This window comes from Rattus rattus, chromosome 6 (assembly GCF_011064425.1).
Source record: "Rattus rattus isolate New Zealand chromosome 6, Rrattus_CSIRO_v1, whole genome shotgun sequence".
Classification (NCBI taxonomy): Eukaryota; Metazoa; Chordata; class Mammalia; order Rodentia; family Muridae; genus Rattus; species Rattus rattus.
The window spans coordinates 111,807,689-111,832,492 of record NC_046159.1 but is presented as its reverse complement, the minus strand read 5'-3'; the positions used below and the strand labels follow the sequence as shown (position 1 = coordinate 111,832,492).

Below are 24,804 nucleotides of genomic sequence, written 5' to 3'. Positions count from 1 at the left end.
TTCATAGGAATTAACTTCTAAAAGTATCTCTACCACTCCATTTTCCAATCTGAAAGGCAAGAAACAGATTTCCTGAAGAGGCACTCAGCTACCCATTCCCAGAGCCTTGCTTCTGTAGAGTAACCCTACATGGAAGAGAGCAATTTTTCCATCCATAACTGTGGTTATGAACATAAAAAGTTACTAACAATAATGCATTGGCATCTATGTCTTCTCCCCTTTCCAATCTGGTCTATCTAGATTGGGTTTTCTTAGCCTCTTTAGAACTTTTAAGAATATGGAAAGATCTGGACTTGTTAAACAGCTTCAAGTTATAAAACCTGGACATCTCTAAAGTGGAAACTTCTAGATTCTTTGGCAAGTTAGTCATGTCAAGTGATGTTTTGCAGGGGCACATGGGTTAAAAAAATTCTTGTTCATGCAGACATGGGAAAGAATAGTTTCCTGAATCAGCCACAGGTTAAAGGATGTTTTGATAGAGCAAACACATGAAAGGACCTGCAGTGAAGGTCCTTAAATAAATATGACCCCACAGGCAGTGGGAGACGAGCATTGAGCATTGGTTTCGTTCGCTCCACCTCGCTATTCTTCACTAACTATATGCATGTATTGGTTCGCCTTACATAGTGTTGTTGAGCTCAACTTGTGGTAACACTGCCATTGAGAGAAACTCACCCAAGAACTGCTCTAAGGTTCCTGAGGCAGCTTGCCACTTCTTCAGCTTCACCTCAGGCCAGTTGGCGAGCCTGAAGGTTCCTTCAGGATTGAACTAAATCTACTACTTTGTGCCTGGTGCCTGCCACGACTGGTCTGTAGCCACCGGTTCGTGTGTACTGTCTGCCTGACTAGAGGACTGGCCTGTAGCTGCTGAGTTGTATTTAGTGTTTGCTACAAGACTGAACTGCTGCCAAAGAATATTGAGCTCATCCCTAAAGAACTATTGCTGAGCAGGTCCATTTTTCTCCTTATCCTAAAACTTTTCTCTTGCACTACCTCTGCTGGATGATGAGTTAGAGGAGAGGTTGAACCCTTATTCAAAAATTTATACCTGTACATCTCCCAGCAAGCCAAAGAAACTGTAGCAGTAAAAAGGGTGGTGTGACACTCTGCCTTCTTTCTGAGACTGGGCTCAAGAGTCCAGGCTGGCCACGGACCCCCTTTGTTGCCGAGGATAGCCTGAGTTCCTGATCAGGCTGCCTCTACTTTCTATGTGCTCAAATGATAAACCTGTGCCAGCAGGCCCAGCATAAATCCTGCTTAAGGGGAATTGATTTGTTTATAAAGTCAGACAATGTAGACATCTTCTTTTCCCAAGTCCAATAATATAATTGTCCTCAAACTAAGCTCCAGCCTTGAAAATGGCTTCATGAGAACCGATGATGATAACGCTGACTAATGTTTCTAAAAGCATCCCACCTTGGTAAATTACTTTGTGGTACTTAAAATAAAAACATAAGCTCTGTGAATCTTTTCACAACCTAATGCATTGTTTTGTACCAACCTGGGAAGGCAACCAGCCTCGATCATCGTTCAGTGTCTATTCGAAAGCAGTCTGAATTCCCTACCGAATCCCTTATTGGCATGCTAGCCAGCCAGACTTCCTACTCACTTTCCTGCTACAAAAGTCCCATCTTTGGAGAGTCTTGGGTGAATGTTCCTCACTTTAAAATTTATAATTGTGGTGCAACAATATGCTGGTGCATCAATAGTGATTTTTGCTATATGCAATGTAGAAAACTGAAACACTAAACAACGAGGTGATGTTCTGAGGACTTCATTGGATCTGCCTCTGAACCCGCTGCTCCCTCCAGAACTGTTATGAGTAGAGTAAAAGTGTGGAAGATATCAGCTCTCTGTGAGCATTGTTTATCATGACCCAGCCAATGATTTGGAAGGGGGGGGAGTTAAATCCATTTATCAGATATTCACTAAAGCAAATTCTAAATGAATAGCAATCTTTGGTTTTCTTTTTAAGTAAAGTACTGAAAGAAAATAAAATTCTGATATTACACTGATGGGAAAACATTTTTTTTTTTAAAGCATGATGCCAAAGTTAGAAACATTAAGGAGGATGATTGGAATATTTAACTGAATAAAATTACAAAACATGAAATGAAATGCAAAGGAATCATATGGTGAATAATATCAAAAGCCAAAAAAAGCTCCTAAAGATGCAAAAATATTTATAGGGCGAACAAAAATCAGGTTATATAAGAACTAAACAGGTTATGTCTGTCCAAAGTAAAGGGAAAAATATATTTGAAAGAAAGTTTAAAATTAATGAGCAAAGTTTATAAATGGATATTGGGAAGATAAGAACTGCTGTCAACCAATGAGGAAGAACATAACTTCATTCATATCCAGCAAAGACAAATCAAAGTCAGGCTTTAATTTTTACACCATTGGTATTCCATTTCCTGACTATGGTAGTGAATATAATGCTGTATTTGCTGCATAACCATTTGTCAGTACTTACTCAACAAGCTTTAAAATGCAAGTAAGCTTTACTCAGCAATGCCACTCTTTAAAAGGCATGTTAATTAGATATAAAGGCACTGTTTATTAAAACAACCATGAGCAGAATATTTATTTAAACCCTAACGTGACCATTCTAACCACATCTATATACACTGGTGGCTGCAGCATAGGTAACAGCCCCACAAGATTGTGGTGGAAACAAAAGTTAATTTTAACAAAAAAAAAAAATGAAAGATAAAAAAAAAAGTAGATACAGAAACTACAGTGGAGATCGTGTCTGCCTACTTCAAACAAGATTTTTCACTCCCAGAGTCATGGCGTCATTTAAATTCAACCACCAGGCAGCGAGGCATGAATCTGGTGAGCAGTCATAAATAAGCAGATCATTCTTAGCAAAGTTTATTAATAATCCAGAAAGGCTTCACAGAGGCAGGTCAACCAGACAGATTCCACAATGGAGACTGGGTGAAATCCCTCTTTGAATGAATTGGTGAGTTCTGTCCCTGTAAGACTCAAAATCATCTTGTCTTTTTCCTGTAGATGTTTGACGTGCCATTCTCTATTTAAGAACCCATTTCTGAGCCACCACCACTTGCTTAAATAGTAAGGACTGTGGAACCTTGTGTCTGCAATTCAAAGAAGCTACCAGCAGATGGCAACATTGCCTTGTTGAGCAATGTCACTGGCCCCTGTGAGAGGACTTAAAATACTAGACGCTCCATGAATGTGCTCCCTGCATGTGGCGTTCATTCCACGTGCAAAATGAGGAAGCCTCCAGAAATTAGTATGAAAGAAGGAAGAAGTATATGAAAGTATGTAGACAAGTTGTAGGTACTAAATATCCCTTTCCACATATAAATCGAGTTGGTAGTACATCTATAGCTATTTTGGCCGTCTCATACTCACCTGCTATCAATCAACTTCTCTTCTTCAATTGATTTTTACAGTTTATATTTTCTCCACATCCCCAGAGATTACATTAGTCTCATTTCTTCCAGATCTGCCTACTCGAATTATTGTGAATTTTAAAGTATGTTCTATGATCCTTACAAGCAAGTGAACTGATGTCCTTAATTATTTCTAAGTAGAGGTGTTGACCACAGTGGTCAAGAGCTCTGGCCTCAGTGTCAAAGACTGATGGGTCTTAAACGGTTCACCATTTACTTAGGCAAATTATTTAATCTTGTTACATCCAAGTGCCCTCAGTAAGAGAATGTTAACACCTGTTTCATAGAACTAAAAAAGGATCAAATGTTAAAAGGGCTAAGTGTGAAAATCGTAAGGCCTGGTCCAGAGCAAACACTCAACGATGCTTGTAATCATCACAGACTATATAATATGTACTTGACTAAACATTGTCTCCTCTGTTTGAATGGTGAAAATTTTAAAAACTCGTTGACTCACTACAGCTTCGTTTCCTAATCATGGGGGATTCAGGAAAAGAGATGGGTTTCCCTTTACAACTGATTTTAATCTCTTCAAACTGTCTCTCAGTCTGTGCGTTTGCAGGTATGTCTCTGATCACTGTTGAATCCCACTGGCCTGTTTTTCTGAAGATTAGTGCTTCGAGGGTTGAGGGTAGACCCTCTTATCATATATAGTACTGTTTTAATGTGACACTTATTTCACAAGGTCACTTCTTTTAGTTATCTTTTTGAACATAGCAAAGACTTATTAAAACAGCTGGTCATGATCATTTTCTCCCTTCCAACTCTTTTCCACTTCACCGCGTTTTGTCTTAGTTTATTATCTTGATACAGTCCTCAGGTTAGTCAGCCATTTGCAGTAAACATTGTGTAGTTAACCTATTGATCCCAGAATGTTCTAGGTGAAAGACCTAATATGTACACCACTCCCTCCCTCCCTCATCTCTCTTTTCTCTTCTCTCTGTGCCCTTTCTGTTACCTCGCAGTTACAACTTAAAGAGGAGCAACTTATAATTCCTCTTCAAAGTCCATTAAACAAAGATGCTTGCGTTGTATCCTGGCTGTGGATACACTGTTCTGTTTTATAAGCCTAACCTTTGCAACCCAACTAGAAATCATCATGATTCTTCCTTGGGACTGCACTACACATCTCTGCTGTGTGACTAAATTGCCCCTGCATGTTTAACAGAGAGAAGACATAGTATCAAGTAAGTAGAGTTTGCATTAAGGTCTATTCTGCATGTACTAATGTTTGGTAATAATCTGTAGGTCTCCTTGAATCTTGCTTCTCCCCTGCTTGCTCTGCAACAAATCATTATAGCAGGAATGTTGTCTCTGTCTCCACCATAAATAAACATTAAGTGACAAAGTGATTCCTTGCCCAAACTGTAGTCTCTCACAACATCATATTCTTTCTATCAGAATATTCCAATAATTTCCTTCTACATGAGAGCATGCATGTCTAAATAACCATGTATAGCCAGACCCCAAATAGTTTCATATAAAAGATAATGAAATTATTGCCCACAACCCCCACAGTGATCAGTTTAGGAAGTCAAAACCATAATTTCTGTAAGAATCATCCAAGGAAGGTAAAACATCTTAACCCGGATGAGTAAGTTTCAGCTTCCTGGTTTGTTTGGTTTTTTTTGCCTTGTCTTTATCCCTGAACCAATCAGATAAAAGAAATATGATCCCCAGCCAGTCACAGGTGAGACCTCAGCTGTATCTCCAGCATCTCTAAGCCAACAATATCTAGTCAGAGCATATGTGGACTTACCATGTATCTAATCATCCACCCACCTACCTATCAATTGCATAAAGTACCATTTACTTGGAGATTTTAGTCTTTCATAAGGAAAAGTGATGGTAGGATTTTTTTTCAAACTCTGAATAAATACCTCTGTTGATTCTCACTTGAGAAGATTTTGTTATCTGGGGGTTTCTTTTGGGATACTTTCTGGATTTCTCTTCATTGTTGCCTATGAATTTTCACCAAGGGTAGCATGCAAGGAAACATCCCATGCCACGCTGCTAATGACTTCTTGAATTCATACCGCTGTCAACATAAGTGATGCCTTCTGCTCTCCTCATGAAGCCCCTAGGATATTTATTATTAGTTTGGTGTGTAAGTCTGGTTTTAGGGTCCATTGGTCCCTAGTTGATTATTCGTATATGTCCTTTGGTTTTCTTTTGTGCTTTTATTTGTGTTTTGTCTAAAAGTATTCTTAGGAGTAAGAAGCACAACCATATGTTAGAATCCAGGTCCTGTAAGCCTGTTGATTTGTCTGGTCTCAAGACGAATGATGTCTCAGTTCTCAACAGACCTGTATTCATTTGTACAAGCGTTATTGTGTCTCACCAATAAAACAGAAAGATTGCTTAAGTCCATTTCCAAGTTTGTCCTCAGAACTTACCTTTGATTCAGAAAAAAACATTTTCTTTGCTTTCTGCACAGCAGGCAGACTACATTATCTGCCTCTCTGGCAGCAGCTGACTATTGGAGGCCTGACACATGGAGTTTCTACAGAAGCATCTCACTTGACAAATCATGATGTGGTTTCATGGGGTCATTTAAGGAAAGCAACTGATGAGTCTGTGCATTTCCATTTCAAACCTCCAGTATAGCATTCTCAATGGCAGGGGCCTCCACAATGAAGATGAGCATCTTCAAAGATCACTCAGAGGAACACGTGACTCAAGTAATACTACTCTTCTGAGGAGACTGAAGACAAAGAGAGTACGATTTTCCAACTAACATGGATAATGTCCATACATACAGAGGAAGGACTTCAGTTGTAAGTCTCATTTTTTAAAAAATCCTTTAGCCAAAGCTAAGGTGCCATCTGACAAATTGTAAAGCAAACAAAATGGAGGTCCCCAACTGTCCCTTTCCTTCCTTATGCTTCATGGGTTTCCTAAGACTCGGTTCTTCCTTCTTCATGTTGACCCCTCCAGCCCTGTCATCTCCTCACTCTCTTTCTCTTTATCCAGACGTTTACCCCCAATGATTTTAGGAGTAATTTAGAAAATACCAATTGACTTCAAGACACATTTCCATATACTATGTGGTACAGCTAGCTCAATATTTACAGCTCAGATAAAAGCGAAACTAAAAGCTATAGTTAGAGAGTTTTCAGGACATAGATAAGACCATCAGGCACACATAAAAAAAAATTGGAATTACTTATCTTAACTTGGAAAATTGTTAGTCAGACCTAAGTTCCAAACCCTAAATCCTAAGCAGCAAATATTGATTAGATTGTTCCTATAAGGACCTTTTAAATTTCTCTTTTCACAGTAAAGACGTGTCTTGAAAAGTGTCAAAAATTGTGGGACGACAATCTCAGCCTGCCACCAAAGTAGAAGAGGTTATCAATCATGGAATTAGGAAAATAAACTATCGGGCATGTCAGGAGAGATTTTTAAAAAGTCCTTTCTGCAACATTTGTTAAAGAAGTTAATAGCCACCTTCCTAATTTTGTCAGTGAAGCAACACATGAAACTGAGGAGACATTTTGACACAAAAATTAAAATGAGTCAATGGTGTTGAATGATTCCCATGTGGCATTTAGAAAAGACTTTTGAAGACAAATAAATTAAAGTTCCAAATAATCTTAAAGTATAGCATCTCAAACGGATACCTTTCTGATGACCATTTCCTGACAAGGACACTTGTTCTCAGTAACAGAAGAGGCACTGGAAACAGAAAAGATGATCCCATCTTACAAAAGAAATGCCAGAGCCAAGAAAAATCTCTCAACTTGACCTTTGAGAGCGCTCTGAGGAGGGAGAAAGTCGCTCAACATCCTGCTTTAAACACTCAAGATGAATACACAGTGAACTAGATGGCCAGCTTCCTGACAGAACAACAGCTACTCTCTCTTTATTAACCTCTTCTACCTCAGCCCCATCTCTTCCTGAAAATAAGCAAACTGTATCGGTGGTGAACGAGACCTGGAATCCTCGCAACGCCTTTCTGTTCTTAGGTCATAGCCTGTTTATTTAAAATGAGAAGATTTTTCAAAATGAAGTTGTACCAATACATTGAAAGCAGCTGTCCTTTGAGGTTCCAGAGGAGAGGACTCTTCTTTGTATAGTCACGATGACTCTCTTAGGGTACTTTGTTCCCATTACATTTCATGTACCTCAGATAAACACTTAGATGCCTGCGCTGTTTTCCAGTAGGTGCTAGAACAAATTGCCACAGATGTAATGGCTTAACAGGACACACATCAGTTGTTCTGCAGCTCTAGTCCTAGAGTGCAAAATGCATCTCATTGGGCTGAAATTAAGGTGTCACTGGAGTAGTAATTCTACAGACTCAATGGGGTTGGAGGGAACACAAAGACTGCATTTTCAAGTTTTGCTTTAACAGGCCAGGAATGACCAGTGAAGTTTCTTGAAATGCCTGACTGTGACTTTCTTCTTCTCTTAAGAACTGTATGATTACATTGACTCGCAACCGCCACTACCACTGATGATCTTGAATAATTATATTTATCTCTTGGTCAGCTGACCATCATTAAGACTATCTACAAGCTGGAGGTCACCTAGCTAAAGATTCACAGCCCTAGAGAGTAGAATGTGATCATTTTCAATGGTCACTACTAATCTGTTATACCAAACTTACTTCTCCATTCTGTGGGCTAAATTTTCTACTGATACACAAAAAGTACCTGGAATAGAATCTATTAAAAGTCCAAGATGATTCTACCAAATACTTTTCCAAAATTCTCCCAACATGTTTTGAAGCCAGAAACAAAGCATAAAGTTCATTATATGATAAAAGATTTATATGCAAAGGAATTTACTTATCCTGTGATAGTTGCTATAAATGTTCTGATGCTTCCAAAAAGAAAGCTAACAAGTATGGTACTCATATTCTTCTTCAATATGTTGGGGCCATTAACAAATCATACCATCACTTTCCTATAGTACCTGCTCAAATAGCATCCCCCGTTTCCAAACAAAACTACTTGCCGTACTATAGACTGCTCTGCTCTTTTTCGGGAATCTGAAATAAGTAAAGATGTCATCTTTCTACCTCCCTCTGTCTGAGATAGCAATGTACCTACCTGAACAGTAAGATCTTAGATGTTTGCTAAAACCCTCCTCTCGTTTTTCTGGGATTCTCAAATAAGCATTCAGATATATAAACCTCTCTTTTCTCATTCTTTACAGAGTGGAGGGGACACACTTGGTTCAGAGGGCAAGGAAACAGGTTAAAAGTTTCACTTTAGCAAAAAAAAAAAAAAAAAAAAAGACATCTCAAAAGACAAATTATAGCTGTGACAAGTCAGCCCATCACAGAGTATACCTCGTTGATAAAGGGGAAGATACTCCCTATTAAAGATTATGAAAACTTATCTCCCTAACAAAATGACAATTTGAAGCATCATTAGGTTTTATTGCGTGCAGAGTTCTTCTGTAAGTGCATTGTTATGAATTGACTGTAGCTTCAGTGAGAAATCCTCAAACACGAAAAACATTTCCTGAGACCAGAAGAAGGTTCCTTGTTTACTGTTTCCATTTGTTTTGCTTTTATTTTTGCCTTTGGTCTAGCACTCAAGCCTAGGGTCCTATGAACACTACGGTTATATCTTCAAACCATGTTGGCTTCTTAAAGCTGTACCGCCTAGGAAGGCTTGGCTACAGAAGATTCATTTAAGTATATGTGCACACCGATCCAGACAATGTGAGTTTTAAGTTCAGTTTCGGGAGAAACAAAAAAACCTCATTGCTTCCTGCAATCTTCCCTTGCTCCCATTAAAGAGGTTTAGCCCTTGTCTTGGGGCAATAGCAGATTCAGGTGCTAGACCTCACAATGTTTCTGAATTGTTCCCCAGCAGCCTGTTTGGGCCTCATAGCTCCTGTCTACACATACAATGTAGATACTAAATAATAATAATAATAATAATAATAATAATAATAATAATAACTTTTAGCCAAATATTGACTAGACACTGTTTTTTTCCCTTTCTCATAGTAACATTACTGTTTGCTCTAAGAGTGGCCTAGATCCTGCTGCTCATCTGTTTCTCCAAGAAAAAGGGACACTCTTCAATGATCTTTCCTAGATTGAAGAACTTTCTGTATTCACATTTATCGAGATTCCCATTGTAAGGTAATTCTACACAAGATCCATAATATTTACTGTACAATGGGTCAATTACTTGATATGTGGGGGAGATTAATCAAAATTAAAATATTAACCCTAGTTACTATAATGTAATTTTGCCAATAGTACCAAGAGTGATTTTCCCCATGGCTCTCAAACTGCCCCCTTTTAGCTATTACTTTGGTTATGACCACAGTGTCTGATCCGGTTTGTCTTAGAATAATTCCTAGAGCAGATTCAGGGTAATAGTCTAGGGAATTCTTCACACAAATCCCAAATCTGTACATCATTGAGTCAAGAAATTCTGACTCAGACGTGAGTTCTAAAGTGGGCAGCCTTTCATCTCAGACATACTACCTGAGAGAACTACTAATTCCACTTTGTGTTAACAATCAAAACAGTGGTGCCAGCAGTGAGAATTGTACACACACACACACACACACACACACACACACACACACACACACACACACACACACACACACACGGCAAGTGGGCCGTCCCACCAGACAGAAGAACTGGTATGGTATGGTTGAGTGAGCTCAGACTCCCTGGAATCTCAGAGACTTGAGATTGGCAGTAGTTGACCTGCTCCCTCCCATTTCTCCAGATGCTCTGGAACACATAACCATGACACTCCACTGAGAGGACCTTGGGCAGTCAGTCAGTCATGTAATAAAATACCTGGAGTCCTTCTTCCAAGTAAATGAAACATCATTAACGTCTAAAACTGAACCACTAGGAAACACCTACCCTTAAGTCCCACCCCACTGCTCAGTGTTTATACAGTCCCTATAGACATGGAAAAAAACACACACGTTATCTCACCAAGGGTCATCTGAGAGCGGCCACTTTTTATTGAGATATAATACTTGGAAAAGAGTTCTATTTCCTGTCCTGCCTAGTTAGCCACTACCTCTGATACTGGTACCTTCGGTAGCTGATAAGAGACCCAGGACTTGTCCTGTTCAGATTGCCCAAAAATCCTCTCTTCTCTTGTAAGAGCTGTAACACTCTCTGCATTACCCTATGAAGCAGAACCTCATTGAACCTATTCCTCCTGACTTCACTTCACTCTTCAGGTAGACAGCAGACAACAGAGAGAGAGAGAGAGAGAGAGAGAGAGAGAGAGAGAGAGAGAGAGAGAGAGAGAGAGAGAGAGAGAGCGGTGTAAAAAAAGGCACCACTTATTTAAATAGAAGTTGACATAAAGAAGGTCTATCAGTCTCAAGTCACTAGAAGAATCAGTGGACAAACTAGATGCTCTATATTCTCAATGATTATCGCTGGTAACATCTATGTCATTGCTAATACTTCTTGCTCTATATGGGTCAATGAAACAAGAAAGATGGAAAAGACTACATACTTTATACTTGGAAGAAAGCTACATGAATTGCAAACTCTTACTCTTTGGGATTTGTTCTCATGACCTGACTTGAGGGTTTCTGATCCATTGATAAGTTACCTAGCTTCAAATCATTTTAGAAGGATCACTATTACTTGGTTTTGCCTTCATGATGATAACCAGTTGCAATCTACCTGGGATCTCAAATGCTTCAGTGTATCTCTTCTCTCATCATTTGATAGCCATAAGAATACAACAGTTAAAAGGCTAAGATATCAAGACACAAGGACCATGACAACAACTGGGCAAACTCTGATGAGTGAGGTCTTGATTTCTAGTCCCCTAGGAGTTGGCAAACCACTTACAAGTGACAGAATGACCAAAAAGTAGGAATAAAAGAATCCATAAATGGAAAAGAGCTCAGCAATAGGTACAATAGAATTCCAGACCATAAATTCTTCAGCAAACTCTATTAGACTTTTCTTGCTTTCTCTCTTCCAACTCTAAGACTGACAAAGTCATACAGGATCCCATTCACATAAGATTCTTCACTCTAAGTTAACCTACTATTAATGTTTCACCATGCCAACAATATCTAATCACAGTAGATTAAATCTAGAGTCTTTGATGTTTTTTCCCTTCAGTTTTCTCAGTTTTTGCCTGTCTTTAAATCTCTGGGGGAGAAAATATTCCTAGTGATAGCTGTAACAAGCACTGAATAAATGTGTTAATTTTGGTAATATTAATTCCTTTTCACACATTTACTTCCTGTCTACAAGTAACTAAACATGTTAAATACTAGCAAGTCTTTTGGTAATGTAGAAAATGCATGACTTAGTAATTACTGGTTCTGACATTCATTACAGATCAAATCTTGGAAATTTAATTAATACCTCTAATTCTCTGTTCTCTTCTGAGAAGTGATGGTAATATAATTACCTACATCAATATAGTATAATCACTAAGTGTGATAATATATGGACATATTTGTTTATTGTCTGGTGCATAAGTGGCCAATAAGTATCAATGCTTCTGCTGCTGGTGGTGGTGGTGATGATGATATTTTCTTATGTTTTAAAATTTGGATGATAATCATATCTTGCTATTTTCTATGTCATATGCCCACAGGCGACATTCCATCATGTACATTTTTAACTAAATTATGCAAAATTTAGTCATGACACCTTATTTCTCCTTAAAAATTCCCAATACCCTGCCCCTAGAGGTATCGCAGGTGTCGCTGCTGCATCAGGGACATGTGCATCAGTAGGTGGAAGAGAGTAGAGAAGCCTTGATCTGTGAACATCTGAGTGATTAGTAGCCTAACATTCCCTGAAAAAAGTAAGCTTGAGACAATCACCAACCTGGCTTCATACAGGAAGCTAGCCTGAGATGACCACCAGTCCAGTGCTATAATACACACGTAGGACCAAGCATTTCTGAGACCACTCTGAGTGTGAGTACCACTACAGGGAGCAAGTAAGTGGTAGAGAAGTGAGAAGAAAAAGATGAAGAGGAGGATGTGGGCGTGATGAAGAGAGACAGAACTGGAGATTTGAAGACAGCTAGGAACATCCTAACGTGAGTAGCTGGTAATGCCACCTGGAACCATCATAGAGTCCTGGCCTGTGCTGCCATTAGGAGCCATGTTTGAGTTTGTGGCCCTGCAGCAGTGGGAGCCTGTTACCACCAAAGGCCAGGCAGATGTCCCTTTCTGAGCTATCCCTAGAGGACGTACTGATGTCTGAGGACTGTGAAGAACTGGCCCCACCCCTCACATGGGCATCATGAAAGAGGTGACCCTGGGGAGCGTGACAGCAGAAGAGCTGGCCCCATCCACAGTAAGATGCAGTAATCAGGAGAGAGGCACAGAAGATTGTAGTTGTGCGTGAGCCACCACCAAGGATATGAGCATGGGAGAGCTGACCCTGCCACTCCTCTCCTGCGTGGTGACATGGCTGACCATCACAGATACCTCTTAGGTCCAGATCCAGGGCTGTGAATTGCTCTACCCCAACATCTACCCCATGAGGTCCTGCTGAAGCAGGTGACAGAGCCAGTCCTACTGATATAAAACTGTAGGATCTCCATGCCACAAGGAAACAACAGGGTATTCAAGAGGAGCTCCAGTGAGGTTCCAGTATTGGTGAAGAAACCCGAGGCCTCAGAACAGATCAGTGGCTCATTACAGTGAACATTTGCAAGCAAAGAAGTGTTGTCAAAAGAGTTTACAGTGTGGAACATACTGTTACAAACTATAACTTACACAATGAAACATTTTTCCCCTACCGTTTTATGTTAAGACTGTTGATAAAGACACCACACATCTTGGTTACAAGATACAGGGAAATCAAGCTGGAATTGAACTTGAAACCTTCTACCTCAAGGATAGCTTTAATATCACCAAAAAATGCTATACTGGCTACTGTGAAAGGTTGGAGGAAGGCATCAACAGTCATAGTCAGCTGTGAACCTTATGAATTATAATACCAATCTGCCAGACAAATGCCAGCCAAAGGTGCAATGGTGGCACAATTGGTCAAAAGGCAACCAATTGCTCTTGAGACTCACTCCACAGGAGGGAATCTATGCCTCATACTGGAAACCTGGATAAAACCTGGGCAACTCGTGGGCATGATAGGCAATGCATACTATTGCTATGCCAAATTAGCATTAAGTAAACCAAAATAAAATTAACAAAACAGCATTTAAAATATTTGTTTATACCCATCATATAACCAGAGAACCTGCTCTTTCCAGTGAATGGCAGTGAAGATAGAAACATGACTGTTCAAAAGTACTCAAAAGTGATGACTGGCTGCTCAGACGTAAGCAATACAAGTATCCAAACCCATGCCTTCTGTTCTAGGTACATTGTAGAAGAGGTTGTCTAAAGGATATAAGAGATAAAAAAGACAGGGAGAAAGTCTACAAAATTCTGTCTTCTGGGTACGGAAAAAAAAAAAAAACAATTGAAATCATGAACTCATACAACTGCGGGTTGCCTGTTCCATCCCTGTACACGTTTGGCCCTGTTGACAATCCATCATGGATAAGGGAGGGACTCTTAGGGCTCTATTATTCTCTGATGAGCAATTGGCCTCTAGTAGATTCTAGAAGGAAAGTCATCTCCTGTTGTGTACCTGCTGGTGAGCCTACCAAGCTCCACTGGATACTTCTAAACCTACAGTCACACAGATGTCCCTGAGTAAGCACAGTGACTCACGAAACAAAAGAAAACATCTCGGGTGTAGAAAGCGGAGGATGTTCCCAGAGTGGAAGATAAAATAAGATAGATAAGAAAGTAGGAATTAAAAGTAATTGAATTCATTATATGAATGTATAAAATTGTCAAAAGAAAATTTAATTCAATAATATGTTTCATCCTTATCTTTTGTGAGTTTTTACTACATTTTTGCTAATTTAATTCCAATCATATGAGCTATTTAGTATTTACAGTTTAGTTTTTGTATAATAAGGAGAATTACAGTGAAATGCTGTCATAAGAAATACCCATGTGAATCACCTACTCAATGTTACAAATATCTACTAAATATTTTCAAAATGTTTTTCCAGTTTCCTCAGAAACTATTATGAGGTTTTCCCTGTCTGGTTTGTTTTTAAAGCTCAGTTTATATACTGAGAATTATTGATGGGCAGTTGCCAGTAAACACAGAAGGTTTTCTAGAGGCTACATATTTACGAAAACTCTTTCCCTCTCATTCATCATCCTCTGAGCACATCCTGACCACTGTCACCATCATCAGTTTTGAGCAATTGATTTTTAGGAGCAGACGTTTGCGGAGAGTGGGTAAAGGAGGTTGTTTGAACATTTCTGATTCTATGGGTCAATAACTCACCTCAATGAAAAGTCTTAATTTCACAGAGGTAAGTAAACTATACTTTTAAAAGGATAAAGAGAAAGCATTTTATATTCATTTTATATAGTTAAATAATTAGATGCTCTTTTCTTTTATTTCATCTTGACACACTTTATTTTCCAAACTAAAATACATACACAGCAAATCAAATTTTTCAAAGCCTTAAAAACAAAATAAAATTGGCACTCAAAGGTGAGTTACTACTCAAAAGTCTTAAACTCCATCATTTAAACATAACATAACAGCTAAATAAAATTTAAAATCTTTGAGATATAGGTATTTTCTCTTAGAATATAGAAGAGTAATAAACAGAAAAGAATGTGCAAGAAGTCTGTAAAATCCTATTAGTGTAACATTTTTATTAGAAATATTTTAGAAGAGTACCCCCTGTTGAAGGAATCAGAGAAAGAACTGGAAGAGCTTGAAGGGGTTCGAGACCCCATATGTACAACAATGCCAAGCAACCAGAACTTCCAGGGACTAAGCCACTACCTAAAGACTATACATGGACTGACCCTGGACTCTGACCTCATAGGTAGCAATGAATATCCTAGTAAGAGCACCAGTGGAAGGGGAAGCCCTGGGTCCTGCTAAGACTGAACCCCCAGTGAACTAGATTGTTGGGGGGAGGGCGGCAAGGGGGGGAGGATGGGGAGGGGAACACCCATATAGAAGGGGAGAGGGGGGCTAGGGGGATGTTGGCCCGGAAACCGGGAAAGGGAATAACATTCGAAATGTAAATAAGAAATACTCAAGTTAATAAAAAAAAAAGGAAAAAAAATAAATAGAAATTTTACCTGCAAAAAAAAAAAAAAAAGAAATATTTTAGTCGACTATAATATTACCAGATATGTCTCATTTTCACCTGACAAACAATAAAATTTGCTTCCAGATGGTACATTTGCTCTCAACAAATTGTAGGAAATATAACTTGAGTCCTGGATGGAAGTATGTCCGAAAAACAATGAAATCTAAATTAAATTTTCTGTACATTGGCTTAGGGCTTGATTATGTTCTTTACGTGAAAAACATCAACTGTTCTGCTAAATACATTTCTAGGAAGAGATAACTGAAGATGTAATTGCAGAACGGAAAAAATAATGTATTCTTGCCTACTGCCTCTAAACGAATTTATATATCCTTAGTAGCAATGGAAAATATCAAATGTCAAATCTTTCAATTTAGAAATTTTATTTTTCTTGGCTGATTCAGACAGTCTCAAGTAAGTTCTGTAAAAGGAATATGGTCTATCATTAAAACATACTAAAATTGTACTCAGCATTCTACAAAATGTTTCTCTCTTCAATGATTAGATGTTCTCATAAATATATACTCACATGCATATATAATTTATATTACACCCTTAAACATGAATAATCCTCAAACAATGAAAACAAAGTTCTCTTTTAGAAAATATAGTCATAGATAATTACTGGAAAAATTGTTTAGTAATTACATAAAAAGCATTAGTAATAAAAGAAAGTTGGAACAATACAGTGACTGCTCTAAATTCTCCTCACTTGTCCTCTCCTGCTGTCAATTTATATAATTTATATATAATTTAAATTGTTTCAAAAATGCAAAAATGTTAAGACTCACATAACAGAGTAGCAATCAAGAATTTTCTCATATACTAGCAATAATATGATCCTAACTATGGGCTGGCTATCAGATCCCTTTCTTTATCTTAATATGTGTTTGGCATAGTTTTACCACAGCACTTGTATCAGAATTAATCTTGGCATTGTAATGTCTCAAGTAACTAAATCTTTCTTCAATGCTAAGATATTTTATAATCTAAATTTCAACTCTATTAAACCCGAACTCATCTAGTTACTTCGAACTTGACTACTGTGCCCCTCAGGTAATGGCGTATTGCCAAACACTGGGCTTCTCTTGTTTTTAATCTGGGTCATTATAGACAGATCTGGAGGAAAATTTAACTCATTTACAGTTATCCTTCCAAATGTCACTACTTGACACGCTCCTAATTCAATCATTTTTATGTCGGTCAACTCTGTCTCCTGAGCAGTGCTCTCTTCCCTGCAGCTGCTCATGTCTTAGAATGAGTCGTCTTCCACAAACTGTAACTAGAATGGACTTCCGGGATGTCTTCCTGGTTTGCTATGCACCTTCTCACCGATTTGAACTGAGACAAAAAAGGCTGATTTTTCAGGAGAACAAACTAGAGAGGCATCCAAGCATACTCATGACAGTCTCAATATAATTTATTACAGTCCCTTACTCCTCTTCTACACACACACGCACACACACACACACACACATAGACACACACACACACATGCACATGCATAAACATACAAAACATATTAACTTATCTTTCCTACAACTTGCAAAACACAGAATCCATTTCATAACAGTTGACAACCATTTCATCAAACTGCAGTTAATTCTAACTAAAAATTCAATGAGATACAATAAATATCCAATAAATAAGACATAAATACTTAATGCTGAATATTAAATGTTGGAGATAATGGTTTCAACTTCATTAAACTTTATTGATCAGAAAGTTAAAAAGTATACAAGTTCTTAGATCAGCTCATATGACAAAACATTTCAGATATATTTATAACTTAAATAACATTTTAGGAAACCTATAGAAAAATCAAAAGGAACCTTTAACATAACATTTTTAGCATTTTGGGATTAAAAAAAATCTTCCGCAAGCATTCAGCAAAAATTAATTAGAAAGGCTACATCAGCCTTCCAAATTAGAAAAAACTTCTATAGCAGTGCCTTCCAATATAATTTTCTAACATAATTAAAATTTCAATAGCTGTACAGTGTAATATAGTAACTGCTAGCAACATGCAGCTATTGGGCACTTAAAATTTAGTTATTAAGATTGTAGAATGGATTTTAAATTTTATTTAATTTAAATGAGATTCAAATAATACTCAAATTTCATAAAACTTTATAGTTAATAGCTGTTTATTTGGATAGACATATCTAGAAAATCAAAAAAATAATATACAAAAGGTAAAAATATGTATCATGAAACTAGGAACGTATTTAAGACATGCTTATTAATTGAAATATATCTTTAACATGAATTATTCTCAAACAATAAAAACAAAGATCTCCTTTAGAAAATATAGTCATAGATAATTACTAGAAGAAGTATTTAGTAATTACATGAAAAGCATTAGTAATTAAAGAAACTTGAAGCAATAAACTGACTGCTCTAAATTTTCCTCAGCTGCCTTCTCCTGCCAACAACTGTTTCTACTAGATTTGCGTTTACTTATCTTACTAATTTCTTATCAACGTCTTTCTATTTCTTAATAAATTACTTTATTAAGCGAGCACCCAGCAAAACTCCACGTCTGAATGAAACTAACAGTGCATGGCAAGAGCTACAGAACACACTGCAGAAGTCACACCTCCACAAAGACAGTCGACATGCTGCTCAGTGTGTTCTTGCCCCCTTGCCTTTAATGCAGCCTGGCTACCCTCTCAGTGTTCTTTACCAGTTCTCTTCCCTTCCCTCCACATTAGCTAACTACAATCTCTCCACTCCCTCCGATATTCAACATTACTGTTATCTAACTGGATGTTGGTGGAGCTGATGAGCTCCTACTTCACCAAGAAACTAAAGATCACCTGAGAGCTCTCCAAATCTCCACCTAGCACGGCTTACATTCACTGCCTGTCTGCCTGCTCCTTAGGTTTCTCTCACCTTCACTATGAATGCAGTGTCCACAGTAGGAGCCAACTCCATTTACTTTATTCACATGCTGGATTTGGCACTCGACTTTCTATCTTGTCCTTGTCTTGTGTTTTCTTTTCCTCTTCTGTGCTTTAATTAGTTAAAGATATCTAATTGAAGACTGGGAGGATGGCTAAGTGATTAATAGCACTTGATGCTCTTGAAGATGTCCTAACTTTGGTTCCAGGCATCACTATGGCCGCTTACAATATCCCATAACTTCAAATTCAGGGGCTCAGGTTCCCTTGTCTATCCTCTCCAGGCACCAGACATGTATACATGATACATATACATAGATGTAGGCACTCATACATGCACATTCACACACACACACACACACACACACACACACACACACAGATATACAAAATAAACAAGCTTTCAAACATGTAGAACTATAGGCCATCTTATAGAAAATATAGCGAATTTGCAAGTCAGCTTCATAATGCCAACTCTGCCACTTGCTGTTTGTGTATCCTATTTAAACTCATTCATGTCTCCGTTCTGTATGTTTAAAAGTAGAACGGCGAGCAGCAAAGACAGATTTTCTCCATCATATAGTTAGGTTCGAACAATTAAAATTTTTCCACAAGGCATTTGGCATAGTACACACCATATGATAATCTCCTAGAAATATTACCAATCATTTTTATCTCCTCAGCTAATTTGAAATTCTCCTCGGCCCCATGCTGCTTCCAACCTTTCCCATTTCTCCTGTTCCTCTCCGAGCAAAATCTGTTTCTGAACTAATTTTAGACCTACAGGAAAATTCAGAAGTTAGTGAACTCTCCATATAACCCTTTGCAATGTCCCCTAAAGTCAACGCACTGTCGAACCAGAAAATAATTGGTGCGAGACAATGCAATGAAAGGCATTTCAGATTCCACCAGCTTGCATTCATCTTGTGTTCTCTTCCAGGGTCCAGTCCAGGTTCCTGCACTGCAATGAGTCACCATTTCTCTGTAGTTCCCTGTGCTCGGTATCAGTTCCATTTACTCTGCATAACCTTAGCGCCTTTCAAGAGCCTTCATTAGTTACTTTGTTGAATGACCTTCAGTTGGGTTTGTTGCTTATTTTTCTCATGACTGAAATTTGAAAACATCTTGAGTTTTATCAGGAATCACACAGAAATGATATTGTGTCCTTCCAAGGGCATCATGTCAAGAGATTCATGATATCAATATGTCAGACAAGACTTTCAATAAGAATTATCTCCTCTCGCCTGCTGCACTTCATCTCCTCACTGTTGCTTTTTAATCCACTGTTCTCTGGCTTCATTGTCCATCAGTCCATTAAAACTGCTCTTGTTAGGGACACCATTAACCCCCTAGTTATTCAATGAAAAAGGGACATCTTACCCTTTTATTCTTGGACCACGTTCAGCCAGAGCACTGCTAAGAACCCTCATACCTTCCACGCTTCCTCTCAGCTGCTGATGCAAAGCCATACTTTCCTGACTGATAACTTTTCTGATTGCTTCCCTTCGTGCTCTTGACCTAGCCTCATTTTTCCTCACTACCTCTGCATGTGATACTGATTCCTTCTATGTGATACTGATTCCTTCTAACAGTATACTTTCCATGGACAGAGTCATCTACATGGCTACTTGCCATTTGCACACACATGTAGTTTACATCAATATTGTTAACACATTTTTCTTATTCTTCAGTTCATGCACACAACTCTATTCAAAATGCTGAAATGGGATTGTCTTACAGGAATTATAAACTGAGTGGGCTCCCAAAAAAATGGCTGGATTTAGACATATACTAAGTCACTACCTCTGCTCTTTGAAGTATATTTTTATCAGCCAAATCAAATATTCTGTTGAATTTTGTAGTGGGTTCATCATATAATTAGCATGAATTGAACAAATGACAAAAGAAAATCGTGTTTTATTTTACATTGAGTATTTTAAAATGTAGAAAAATGTTTACCTTGTAGCCTTGGCTGGACTGTAACTAACTGTGTAGATATACTCTCTTTAAGACTTAGAAAATTTACATAAATTTATTTTTGTGTGTATGTGTGAGTGCGTGTATGTGTGTGCATGTGTATGCCCAGGCGTGTGGGGTGTGTGTGTGTGTGTGTGTGTGTGTGTGTGTGTGTGTGTGTGTGTGTTATAAGTCCAAGCATGCATCTGGGGATATTAGTACAACTTTTAGGGATCAGTTCTCTCCTTCTACCTATATGGGTTCCAGAAATTGAATTCAGGTCATCAGACCTACGTGGAAAGCCCTTCACTTGCTGAACCTCCTCGTCAACCCTCTATTTTTCTAGTGTAACCATTCTTCTGATATAACTGATTTCACAGTCCTGTAGTTTTCCTACAAGGAAAATTTAGGATACAATACATTATTGTTAAATTTGATCCATCACCCAATCTGATATATTTTGGACCTAAATGCAGTGATACAACTCATTGTTAAAATGACATACACTGAGCAAGTAATCACTGTGTAATAGTTGCAAAGTCCTAGAGATATAATAGTGGGGTAACATATAGTGTGCTCTCTTATTTTCTCTCCTTGATACGTGGTATTGTCATTTCATCTGAGTTTCTAGCCCTCACTTACTGCAATGTTATCCAACAACAAATATAAAGGAGTCCACATTTTAGTTTTTAGCAGCCATGCTAGTTAAATTAGAAAAAAACAAGAAAAATTTAATTTTAGAAATATATATTATACATAAATAAAAATATTATCATTTCATAATATAATCAGTATAAACTTGAAAATATCATATATGTTGCTTTCCATTGTAAGTCTTTGACACCAATGCATGTTGTACACTGATCACATGTCATACGGAAGTCAGATGCCAAGGCTCTGAAATCATCTATCTCTAGAGGCCGCTCTCTTGTATAGTACATATTAGAAATGAGGCTTTCCAGAAAGGTGCTCCTGACAATGGAGAACTTACACCTCAACCTTCACCTCATTTGCATAGCAGGAAGACTCTTAACATTTGCAGTCTCTAGGATAGGGCTATACTGTTAACCTAATGAACAGAAGAGAGGAATAAGCGATCATGCTGAGTTTGTATTCCCACCCATCCACATTTTCGATTAGCACCTCTTCTTTCTCTTCATCTAAAACAGTGGGGGAAACAAACACTAACTAAATAAGCTGAAGGTCTACTACATACCACTGCAAACTTCCATATTTGTGCGCCAATCCATTAATTATAGGCTTCTGTACAGTTAATCAACTAATTATAAGACAATCTTCTTTTCTGTCTTTATGCTCCACTCATAGTTCTATACACTGTCCTGTTATGTGGTTGAGGAATTAAAAGCTTTAGTTCTTTGTCCCTGAAGATATTCCTGCAAGTCTCCTGACCATTCTAGGCCAACTGCGCCACCTATTAAGAAGTCAATTCACAGAAAGTCCTCAAAGGTGTCTACTGTGTCATGTTTTACAATTCAATCCTCTAAGGACATGAAATAAGCATGAGTTGTCATAATAACATACAGTTTGTTGAAAATGAAATCAAGACTTTCCAGGATAGACAGCACCACTGATGATGGATTACTACTACACAGGACAATTTATGCATATTTCTTTCTTTCTATCTATCTATCTATCTATCTATCTATCTATCTATCTATCTATCTATCTATCTATCTATCTCTCTGCCTGCCTGCCTGCCTGCCTGCCTGTCTGTCTGTCTATTTCGTGTGTGTGTGTGTGTGTGTGTGTGTGTGTGTGTGTGTTTGTGTGTATGTGAGAGAGGCAGGATAGAGAGACAGAGAGAGAAACAGACAGAGAGAGAGAGAAAGAGAGAAGAAGAAGGAGAAGGAGGAGGAAGAGGAAGAGGAAGAGGAAGAGGAGGAGGATGAAGAGGAGGAAGAGGACGAAGAGGAGGAGGAGAGCTTTATTTGGAGTGCATGTCTCTATTCACTCAAAATAGGACACCTAAAATGCTTTCATTTGGTTTTATACAAAACAAAAGATAACATTATTCATATTAAAAACATTTTCATTGTTGCTATCACTACAGTTCCTTAAGTTGAGTAGCTATTGTTCCTCCCTCATTTTTTCACCTCTGGTTTCCCCAAGGCAGACAGCTTAAGGGTATTATTAGTGAGGAGATGACGCTCTATGTGTCTCATGGCTGCCTTAACACTGTGTCACGGGTTAACAATAATTAGTTTCACATGAATGTCACAAATGCACCTGAGGACAAAAGGAGTCATAATCAATGATGAATAAAATAAAATCAAAGACACTCTTCCACAAGCTTGTTGGTCTATATTTTAGGAAGTCATCATTGTCTAATAATATTATTTCTCTCTTTATCCCTTCTTCTTGTCAAGTGTCACGAAGAGCCTTGGGAATAAAGAAGATAATATGTCATATAAAAACAATGGTATATGTCATGTCCCATGTAAAAGTGGCATCTGAGACGGGTTATGACTTAACCCCTCATAGTCTCCACTCTGTATTTATTAACTCATAGTTATCTCATGTGTCCCAAACACAGGTAAGTCATTATGCAATATCACTTAAGACATCACTGGAAATATTTTATTATCCAAACTTTCCAAGAATATAAGCTGTAAGCTGTTTTGTTATTTCCTTTACCCTTGTGATTAGCAACTAAGGAATATTTTTTAAATCTTCAGCTCTCCTAAGTTCTTAAGGAAGCCAACAGAGTTTCTTTCTTCTTAACCCAAACATTAGTAAAATTAAAAGATAACCAAATTGAACAGATGTATGTTAGCCATGAATGTTCCAGACCTCTAGCCAAGGCTGTCTTCCTCAGGAAAATGCCAGGGAATGCACAGATCCTGGAGAAGACTCGTAAGGCAACCCTGCAGGCTCATCAGCCTTTCACTCTTTATGATGGGATTCTCCAAACGAGAGCTTTGTTAGAAGTACAAAAATTAAATGAGATACATCATTTTGGTATTATTATTATTATTATTATTATTATTATTATTATTATTATTATATCTGATAAGTCAGGACATTGCTTTAAATTTTTAGCTTTCATTGAAAACTTATAAGGAAACATAAATGCTGATTTTTTTTTTTTAGAACAAGGTATAGCCATGCATCCCAGACTGGCCTGAATTCTCTATATAGACCAAGATAGGGATTTATCTGCCCCTGCCTTCCAAGTGCTGAAAATCACATATCCTGTTGTGCTAATGGCATACATTGGAAGCAATGAATGCTGTGTTACATCAGCTGCATAAAGCTAAGAATGCACAATAAATATCTTCTACTTATCAACCCATAGTGAATGTAGTTTAATTCATTCATTTAAAGTTAGACAAATCTGACTATAGTCAATCTCTGGTCAATTAAATAAAAAAGAAATATGTTTACAATCATGCAGTATACAGCTGAGTTGAATTGGCAACTTGTGTTTTTCTTTTCTCATATGTAAATACTCTATTTAGCTAATGTTTTTATTTTTAACCTAGACTTATGCAATCAAGCATAACTTTTCAACTGAGAAAGTATTCACGTGAAGCTTCTATTACATAAAGTAAATGAATGATGAATGACTTCTACTTTTCTGAATCATGGATTAGTCACCCCCTCAAAATTTAGAAGAGGCATTATATTTTTACTTTTATTTAATATAAATATTTTTCCATTAGCTTATTCTCAAGCACTTTGCAATGATATCCTAGATAATAATAACCAAGAATTAAAATCTATAGCACATGCCAAAAAGACGTATCACCCCATAAATCATATTTACTGCCATATCTTAATGTGCTGTTTGAATTTCAGAAAATTCAATGATGGTTTATGAATATTGCAGGATCTCAAAAATAGCATGATTTTATGTGAAAGACTAAAGGGATATTGTCAATTTTAATGTGTACTGGGATGTCACATGATATTCTTAAATTTAATGCTGAGGCAAATTCAGTTAACTCTGCTGAAATTTAAGGAGTCTTACACAACCAGTCTCTTGGCTAGCCAAGGGCAGATTAGGGATCAGGACACTTAGGCATTTAAACACCAAAATTGTGCTTTTCTGCACTAAAGAAAGCTGTTAGAAGGACTGTATCAAGGAGTCAGAAAGAAAGATATAGAAACATAATAGTAGGCAACAGCTATTACCCCAGAAAAGCTGAGGTTAGATGTTAGAACTAGTAAACTATTAGTAATCATTCTTTCTATCCTTCGGTCTTCTTTACCAAGCTGAAGGGTAACATTGCCTGCATGTCCTGCAGGACACTAGATGTTTCAGTTTCTTTGTACTGCTGTAAGAAGCTATTATAGAACAGGTAGTTTAAATCATGGTTATTGGTTTCTTAATGTTCAGGAAGCTGGAAGTCCAGGATTGGTGTA

The 24,804-nt window shown here is 37.7% G+C and overlaps 1 protein-coding gene and 1 pseudogene across 1 annotated transcript in view; one reads left to right on the top strand and one right to left on the bottom strand.

Annotated features, from left to right (window-relative positions):
* Window positions 1-24,804, bottom strand: part of Grm8 (glutamate metabotropic receptor 8) — an 805,433-nt gene that overhangs the window by 346,124 nt on the left and 434,505 nt on the right. The window lies entirely within an intron of this gene.
* On the top strand, window positions 12,083-12,200 carry LOC116904746 (annotated as a pseudogene).